This window comes from Salminus brasiliensis, chromosome 13 (genome assembly GCF_030463535.1).
Source record: "Salminus brasiliensis chromosome 13, fSalBra1.hap2, whole genome shotgun sequence".
NCBI classification, from domain to species: domain Eukaryota; kingdom Metazoa; phylum Chordata; class Actinopteri; order Characiformes; family Bryconidae; genus Salminus; species Salminus brasiliensis.
This window is the reverse complement of record NC_132890.1, coordinates 23,919,389-23,928,907: the sequence shown is the minus strand read 5'-3', so window position 1 is coordinate 23,928,907 and position 9,519 is coordinate 23,919,389.

Genomic DNA, 9,519 nt, shown 5'->3' with positions numbered 1-9,519 from the left:
TTTATGGAAAAGATTTGTGTGACTATTAACTTCTACTGTTTGTTGTTAATATTAGACTTTCAGTTGGGGTCAGACTTTCAAGGTTGCGGATTACAATTAATGTTATAAGTTGTAAGTCAAGTCACACCTCTAGTCACATCTCTGTGTCTAATTCTGGATTTGAGATTTTAATATTACATTGGTTCACTGTACATTCACCCACATTATATAAGAAAATTAACTCCATATATTCAGCTGGAAGAGCAAATGAAACACCTCTGACATTTAGTTTGGATTGCTTTTGAGTGGTAGCACCATGGCAAAATTCAAAGAACTCTCTGAGGCCTTCAGAAAGAAGGTCGTAGATGCATACGAGTCTGGGAAGAGATTGTAAAAGGTCTCAGAACAATTAAAAATCAGATGTCTTACTCTCCGCTAAATAATTTCCAAGTGGAGAACATTTGAAACCACTGCCAACATGGCCAGGTCAGGCCTAGCAAGCGTTCTAGCAAGTTTAGTCCCCCAGATTATAAAAGTCAAGTCAAGTCAGATTTATTTGTATAGCGCTTTTTACAACTGTTGTTACAAAGCAGCTTTACATAATTAGTAATTAGTAAAAGACAGAGACAAAAAAAGAAATAACGTAAGACATGAAGGATCAAAGACTCCCAGTGAGCAGCCAATAGCGACAGTGACAAGGAAAAACTCCCTCAGAGCTGGAGGAAGAAACCTTGGGAGGAACCAAGACTCACAAGGGGGAGTCGACCCATCCTCCTCTGGTCAGAACTACTTAAACATTATTGATAAAAATGACCAAACCAGAGACAACAGATAGTTAATAGTGGTGATATTAATAGAGGTAGATAGTTACAAGTCCATTTAGGTTTATTTATGGTCATTAAACAGGTAGCAGCGGTAGGAGGGTGTGCCGCTGGTCTGTTATAAGTGGTGGTGGGTGGGGGGCCTGATGGAATGATGGATGAAAGAAGTCTCTAACAATGCTACATGGGACCTACAGGCAGCTCTTGCCACATCCACATCCATATCCCTTTCACCTTTAAGACACATTATCAGAGGGGGGTTTTCCTAATGTTCAAACTCAAAAACCTTTTCAAGTCACTACTGTGGCATCGCTGTAGGAAGGGGTGTAGTCACATTTCCAACAGATATTGAAATGATTAATTTTTTTCAATTTGGCCACAGAGGCCTTTTAAGATTTCCTTCATATCTCTTTCAATTATATCTGTCTATTTATTTTTTTATGTGAAGTCGTTTAAGCAAATTCAAGCCTGGTTTCCTTTTATCTGAGGCTGATAAGACAGAACAGGTCACTCTGGCACACAAAATAAGGAAATCAAACATGTGAACGTGTTATCAGAAGATTAAAACTTGAGGCAGCTCAGAAGAGAGTGGGCAGGAAAAAAGGCTATCAGAGGGTCAAACAAACAGAGACTTCATTATTTCAGCTGGGCTTATCACCAGCTCCACATGCGGATAAAAGTTTCTAAATGAAATTAAACATTTCGGCTTAAATGTGTCTCTCGTGGATGGAAGATTGCCTTTCTTACATTCCACTAGTGTTATCTGCACCGTGTTACCGATGCTGTATGTTCTTGATATGTTGTGGTAAAATTATGAGATTGTGAGACTGTTTGCGCCTTGCATTAACAGGCTTTTTGGTGATTGGATCACATTACCAGTAGATGATCGGCCACAGCAGGCAGTGTTACAGAGTATGCTCCCTTCCCCAGCCCTTCACATTTTCTAATGGAGCCGTAACGGTAATGCGAGAACCGTCTGTTGTTCCACTTTGTTGTGGAACTGTTTTTCAAAAACCATTCACACCCTCCTGGAGCCGGATTGTTGTGTGTCCATGTTCAATAACACAACAGGGGTCGAGTTATGACTGTCTTTATTTGCTGACTGTAACAAAAACAGCAACTTACAGGAACCGCCATTTTTACCACCTGTTACTACCTGGTAGGCTGATATAAGCTGATTTGCTTACAACCTTGTCTTTATTATCCAATCAAAACACCAAGTGGGGTGGCTTCACCTGGCCTAGGACTCAACAATGAGCTTGCAACATCTGTCTTAGCCTGAAACAGGGACTTGCTGTTAGACACATTGTTAGAAACCCAGTCACCAGTATCTGTTCTTAGACCCATGTAATGATCTACCTTCAGGGGCCTTTCAAGACCAATGTCTAAAGTAGTAACAAAGTAGTAGCATGAAACCTCGTCTTGTCTCGTCTCGTTAGACCTTTTTGGAACATCAAATATAAGTACGTCATCAGACAACTCAGGTACATCCATGGACATTTCTGTACTGATTAACTAACTTACATGGCTTTTGTAGATTTTGCCAAACACCTTCACCAAGTAAGTAACAGGACCCAGAACATTCACAATGCTGCCTGGTAGCCACTTAACACTTCCCCTCTCTTGTGGTTTCAAACCTGTACCTGTGGCTGGGGCAGAAAGTGCCTGTCATGTGTCAAAATACCGGCCAGTTTTTTAACAGGCCGTGTGAATGCACGTCTTAGAAACAGCTACAGACTTATACTGTAGTACATTGTGGGATACTTCTATAACAAAAAAGGAAATTGTAAATGCAGTGTTGCAGACTCTCGCTTTAATTTTTCCCCTTCTCCAGTGCCCTTATCAAATTTGGCACTAAATGTCCAGCAGCCCCATTTGACGCAGGATGAGACATCAGGGCTCTTAATACGGCTTACTGAAATTTCCTTGAAGTAAATTAGGGACCTTTATCAGACACTACCTCTTAAGGAAGACCTCAAGTAGTACCCAAAGTACCCTCTTAGCACCTCATGGTCTTATTTGCAGTGGTACTAGACATTAACACAAGGCCAGCAGGCCAGCGAGAGTAACTGTTAATAACCACCAGGAAATAGTTATTTCTGTTTTGAGTGAAGTCCAGATGAACCCTCTGCCATGGTCTGTTGGTCAAAATGGTCAAATATGGACAGGAGCCCTAGCTGGCCTATTCCTGTCTAACGGACATGTCTGACAAGTACTGACACAAGCTTGTATGCCTGAATCCAGATGTGGCCACCAAAAATGACTAAGTGCTAGCGCTTTCATTTGTGATCATAACACCTCAGGTATAATTACCCAGAACCCATCACACAGTCATTTAACTGTTAGCTTAGTGCTTCTCAAAAAATATGATTCTCTCATTAAGGATCACTCCTGTTCTAGCGATCTCTACTGTGGATATGGGCGCTATATCCAAAAAAGATACTCTGAAATTATGCCCTGATGCACTGATACACAGCTAGAATCTAGAGGCAGCTAAGGTAGGAACCCCTGTTTTTGGTCCTAGGATTTGTGGTCTGTGACCAACGTGAACTTATGCCCATACAAGTATTAATTGAATTTGGTTACACCAAATATGATACTGAGTGCCTCCTTTTTAATTTGTGAATCGCTGACCTTAATCATGGTCAAGTACGCGGTAACTGGTGAGAAATAACTACACCTAACCTACAAGAAAAGGCATCAATATTTTTAGCCATGCAGTCCAGCATGAGAAATAGCTTTTTTGCACATAACAAAATGAACCAATCATGCAACCCAACAGGCAGCAATGGGAGCAGATCACTTCCACATGATCAGCACACCGCACCAGAGTCCGGTTCTCTTGACCCCTCCTAGGCTCGAAAACAGCTTTCACACTTGACCAAACGTACCAAACTCTCAGAGCAAGCGATAACGAGACCCTCCCCCAAGCGATCCCAGAATTGGTCCTAGATGCGGACTCATGTATTTGGGACAAGCTTAAAAAAACACGCTTAGTGACACGTGTAAACAGAATCCAGCCAAAGTAGATCTAGATGCTCTCTGGATATAAAACACATGTCAATGCTAGGTGTAAACAGCAGATGTGTAAATTACCTGGAAGTTCATGTATTAAATAATGAACTACAATTGAATCCCTGTGACCAGTGTGCAAAATATCCCCAACAGTCAGAAGGTTCCCTATGCTTCAGTGTTGATGTTCAGTGCTCAACTGGCTGTGAACTCACTAACCCAAGCAAGTTCCAATAATTCCAACTCCAGCAAAATGTTCAGTCAACAATACAGTATATAAAATACCAGACACTTCACAACTGTTGCTAGGGTTAAGAAGCAAGCTACTAAAAACAGCACCAACAGTATATCGATATCAGTCAGACCTGAAAACCCTGGTCTAGTGTAGTCTGAGAGTTTAGAATCCAAGGCTGCACTTTTCCAGTGGTGTACTGTATAATTTTTTATTTCCTTGGCTTGAATCTTGCCAGTTTAACTCGACCCCAGCACAGCAGGGCCACTGAAACGAAAAAGGGTTTGTTATTAGTCTCAACTTCATGCACTATTAAAACGGCCTTTCTTCACCTCATTTCTACCCAGTGTCTGAAAACAAAGGGAGCCATTTGTTTCACTTGTCACCATCACAGCAAATGCATTTTAAACAGGATCTTTTAATTTGGTCGCTGTCAGCCGCATCTGATAGGCTGTGTCTGAATAGGGGAAACAGCTTCCTGAAGTTTGATAGGATGTGTAAAATGCCAGAGCTGGATCCAGGCGCTAATGGAAACAGTGCTATCAGTCCCGTTTAAGAGATAAGAGAGGAGGGCAGGTGTTTAGGCTCGAGCTTCAGGAGCGAAGCCAAAGACAAATGTCACACTGAGAAAACACTGATAAGACGACGGTGGCATCAAGGGTGATATTCCGCAAAGTTCAGGGAATATCCATATGATGGAATCAGCATATAATCAACACACACACAAACACGGGTGTACACAGAAACAAAGCAAGCCTGCTTACTTTAAAGGTCAGGTTCTGAAAGGCGACTTGTTAGTTTTGCTCTCAGGAAGCGGCCAATATTTGAACATTTTTGTTCTTATGTTCCCCGGCCCCCAATATAACCTTCTAGAACAGTTTAAAAAAAAAGAAAAAACATGATTAACCTCTACGTGTATATGAACTTGAGTGGCATCCCATTCTTCCATACATCTGGTTGTAAGTTTAATGTGCTTTTCCACATTAATAACATCTTATGAGTAAAAGTCACCCCCCTTTCTCAAAAAAGTTCTTACTGATCCCAAACTGCTCTCTAAAAAAGCTTACATACTCATTCGGGGGGGCATAAGCCATTCTTTTGTGGACTTTCTCCAATGTTTTGGGTCATTGTCCTGTTGCATCACCCAACTTCTACAAAGTTTCAGCTGACATATAGACACTCTCACATTATCCTGTAGAATGTTTGATACACATGGGAATTCATCTTCCCCGTAATGATTGTAAGCTAGGCCAGGCCCCGGTTGCAGCAAAGCGGGCCCAAATCATGATGTTCCCTGCACCATACTTTACGGATGGTATGATATTTTCATTGTGATGTGCAGTGCCTTTTTTACACCACATCTAGCGCTGCATGTTCTTTCCAAATAGTTAAATCTTAGTTTCATCTGTCCACAAAACATTTTGCCAGTACCCTTGTGGAGTGTCAGTGTGCTCTTTCAAATCTTTGGCTGTCACTCAGGGTTGGTACTTTACATCATTGATGAGTCTCCTTTGTGCTCTTGGGGTAATTTGAACTGGACGACCATTTCATGACAGATTATCCATAGTTTGTTTGCCTCACTGTTGACTGGTGAATTTCATTGAAATCACTTTGTAACCCTATCCAGCTTTATGTAAATCAATATTTTACATAAGACTCCAGGTATGCTAACACCTGACTCCAATTTAAAAAATAGCTTTTTTGAGATTATTAACTCAAGGGTTCATATTTTTTCCCACTAGCACACTTTTTTGTGGTTGTTCTCAATGAAGACATGAATGATCAGAATTTTTGTGTTATTATTTCAGGCACATTATATTTGTCAATATGTACACTGGACTTGGATGAGGATCAGATTATATTTCATGACAAATTAATGCAGAAAATGGTTGCTTCCATGGCTGAGCAGCTGCATCCAAGCCTTATATCACCAAGCAAAATACAAAGCGTCGAATGCAGTGGTGTAAAGCACGCTGCCACTGGACTCTAGAGCAGTGGAGACGTGTTCTCTGGAGTGACGAATCATGCTCACGTCTGACTATATATAAAGTTTGGTGGAGGGGGGATTATGGTGTGGGATTGTTTTTCAGGAGTTGGGTTTGGCCCCTTATTTCCAGTGAATGGAACTCTTAATGCTTGAGCATATCATAAGATTTTGGTCATTTTCATGTTCCCAACTTTGCGGGAACAGTTTAGGAATGGTCCCTTGCTGTTCCAACATGACTGTGCACCAGTGCACAAAGCCAGGTCCATAAAGATATGGATGAGCGGAAGAACTTGACTGGTCTGCACAGAGTCCTGACTTCAACCCGTTAGAACACCTTTGGGATGAATTAGAGCGAAGATTGGGAGCCAGGCCTTCTTGACCAACATCAGTGTCTGACCTCACAAATGCGCTTTTGGAAGAATGGTTTAGACATTAATGGCTGCATATTGAGTTATTTTGAGGGAAGAATAAATTTACACTGTTATATAAGCTGCACACAGACTACTATTCATTGTGTCAAAGTGTCATTTTGTCAGTATTGTCCCATGAAAAGATATACTTAAATATCTGCAGAAATGTGAGGGATGTACTCACTTTTGTGATACACTATATATATATGAGTATTTTGATCACATCATCCTTTTTATACATGTTGTCCTACTCCAAGCTCTATAGGCCTGAAAGCCAACTACCAATCAAGTAAATCAGGTGATGTGCATCTCTGTAATGAGAAGGGGTGTGGTCTAATGACATCAACACCCTATATAAGGTGTGCTTAATTATTAGGTAACTTCCTTTTGTGAGATGTCTTGCAGAGGGATGCAGCAGTCTTGAAATTGCCAAACTTTTGAAGCATGATCACCGAACAATCAAGCGTTTCATGGCAAATAGCCAACAGGGTCGCAAGAAACGTGTTGAAAAAAAAGGCGCAAAATAACTGCCCATGAATTGAGGACAATCAAGCGTGAAGCTGCCAAGATGCCATTTGCAACCAGTTTTGCCATATTTCAGAGCTGCAATGTTACTGGAGTATCAAAAAGCACAAGGTGTGCGATACTCAGGGACATGGCCAAGGTAAGGAAGGCTGAAAAACGACCACCTTTGAACAAGAAACATCAAGACTGGGCCAAGAAATATCTTTAGACTGATTTTTCTAAGGTTTTATGGACTGATGAAATGCGAGTCACTCTTGATGGGCCAGATGGATGGGCCCGAGGCTGGATCAGTAAAGGGCAGAGAGCTCCACTCCGACTCAGACGCCAGCAAGGTGGAGGTGGGGTACTGGTATGGGCTGGTATCATCAAAGATGAACTTGTGGGACCTTTTCGAGTTGAGGATGGAGTGAAGCTCAACTCTCAGACCTACTGCCAGTTTCTGGAAGACACCTTCTTCAAGCAGTGGTACATTGGTTATATTGGTTTACCTGGTGAAAATAAACAAGTGAGATGGGTATATATTTGTTTTTTATTAAGTTTTATTAAGCCTAATAATTCTGCACAGTAATAGTTACCTGCACAAACAGATATCCTCCTAAGATAGCCAAATCTAAAAAAAACCCACTCCAACTTCTAAAAATATTAAGCTTTGATATTTATGAGTCTTTTGGGTTGATTGAGAACATAGTTGTTGTTCAATAATAAAAAGAATCCTCTCAAATACAACTTGCCTAATAATTCTGCACACACTGTATATATATTAGTAAATACAGTTTTGTGTGTGTACAGTTTCATTTGTGAGAAATATTACCACCTTTTATATTTTTTTTTCATGGTTGTTGATCTCGAAACTGGAAAAAGGTACAAAATGCTGACACAGACTTAGTGATGCAGAGTGTAAATCTAATGGAACTGCAATTCTTTGTATAACATACTAATTAAATACATAGTTATGTAATTACATTAAATAGTACAGCACAGCAAAATGAACTAAGGCGTAACCTCTAGGGCTGAGATTCAGTGAGCAGCACCATCATATAATTAGTGCAGTCACACAAATTGTTCAGCACTTGCTGCTTGCAGCCTGTTTATGTGGCCATATTTTACACTGCAGTACTCCACACACAGGGTTGTGTTTCCGGTTTTTATAGTGAATAAATGCCATTTTGAACGCGGTAAAGATGAAGGATCTGTTAGTGAGAGAATGGAGCGTTTGTAAGCCATGGAGAGCTGCAGGCATATGGAGTTTTGGCTCTACATGAATGCGAGTGACCTCAGTCTGTGTGTGGGTGGCAGTTTCTCTGACTGCAATTACTGAAATTATATAATACCACAGTGCTCAACAGCCAGAATCGGTACCACTAGATGTGATGCAGTATGCAGTGCTCATTAAAATGAAATTTAACATGTACACACGTTTAACTTTTAACAGAATGCAGCTGTTCAGCATGTTTTCTCCACATCTTACAGAAATCTGGATTGCTGTGGAATCTGAACTAGGACCAGACTGACATGAAAATTACTTATATTGGGGGGCTACAAATTCTACAAAATGTATGTTAAAGGCAAAAAAACAAAATACTTCTAGCTAACTAAACTACATCAATACAAAAACAACAGGTGCTTCCTAGTGGAACAGCTGTCTAAGTGCTGGCCCTACCATTGGAAGACTGGTGGTTCAGTTCCCAGTTATATCACATCCTCAACATGTACTTTGTGACATAGTGCAGTATCATGCTGAAAGAGGCCATTAGTGTGTCAAGAAAGCATTCCCCACACCATTACACCACCTTCACCAGCCTGGACTGTTGACGCAAGGCAGGTTGGGTCTATGGATTCATACTGTTGGAGCCAAATTCTACTATCTGTGAGCCTCAGATCTAGATTCATCAGACCAGGCTACATTTCTCCAGTCTTCAACTGACCAGTGTTGGTGAGCCTGTGCTCACTGCAACCTCAGCTTTCTGTTCTTGGCTGACAGAAGTGGAACCGGTTGTGGTCATCTGCTGTTGCAGCTCATCCACCTCATCCAGACTTGGATTCTGGGATGCTTTTCTGCTCACCGCAATTGTGCAGTTACTGTAGCCTTTCTGTTCCTTCAGCACCAACCTGTATGGCTTTTCACTTGGCCCTTTCTAATCAACAGGGGTTTCAGTTCCGTTAGAACTGCTAACACCACTAGATGTGTTTTCTTTATCATACTGTTTAGTCTAGAGACTCAAAAAAATCAAGAAAATCAGCCCTTCTGGCACCAACAATCATGCCATTCTCGAAATCACTGAGATCACATTTTCTCCTCATTCTGATGGTTGACGTAAACATTACCTGAAGCTGCTGTCCTATATCTGCATGATGTTGGACAACGCACAGCTGCCACAGGTGTAGCAGGTGACTGAGCAGGTGTACAGGTCTTCTTAATAATATATTTGAATCAAGTCATTCAACGTATCACTTCTGTCAGTGTACCTCACCTCAAGCTCAAGCTCAAATGAAATGGAAAGCTGCTGCTTGATCAGATATTCATCCACAGAAAGTGCATACCCAGCCTCAGCT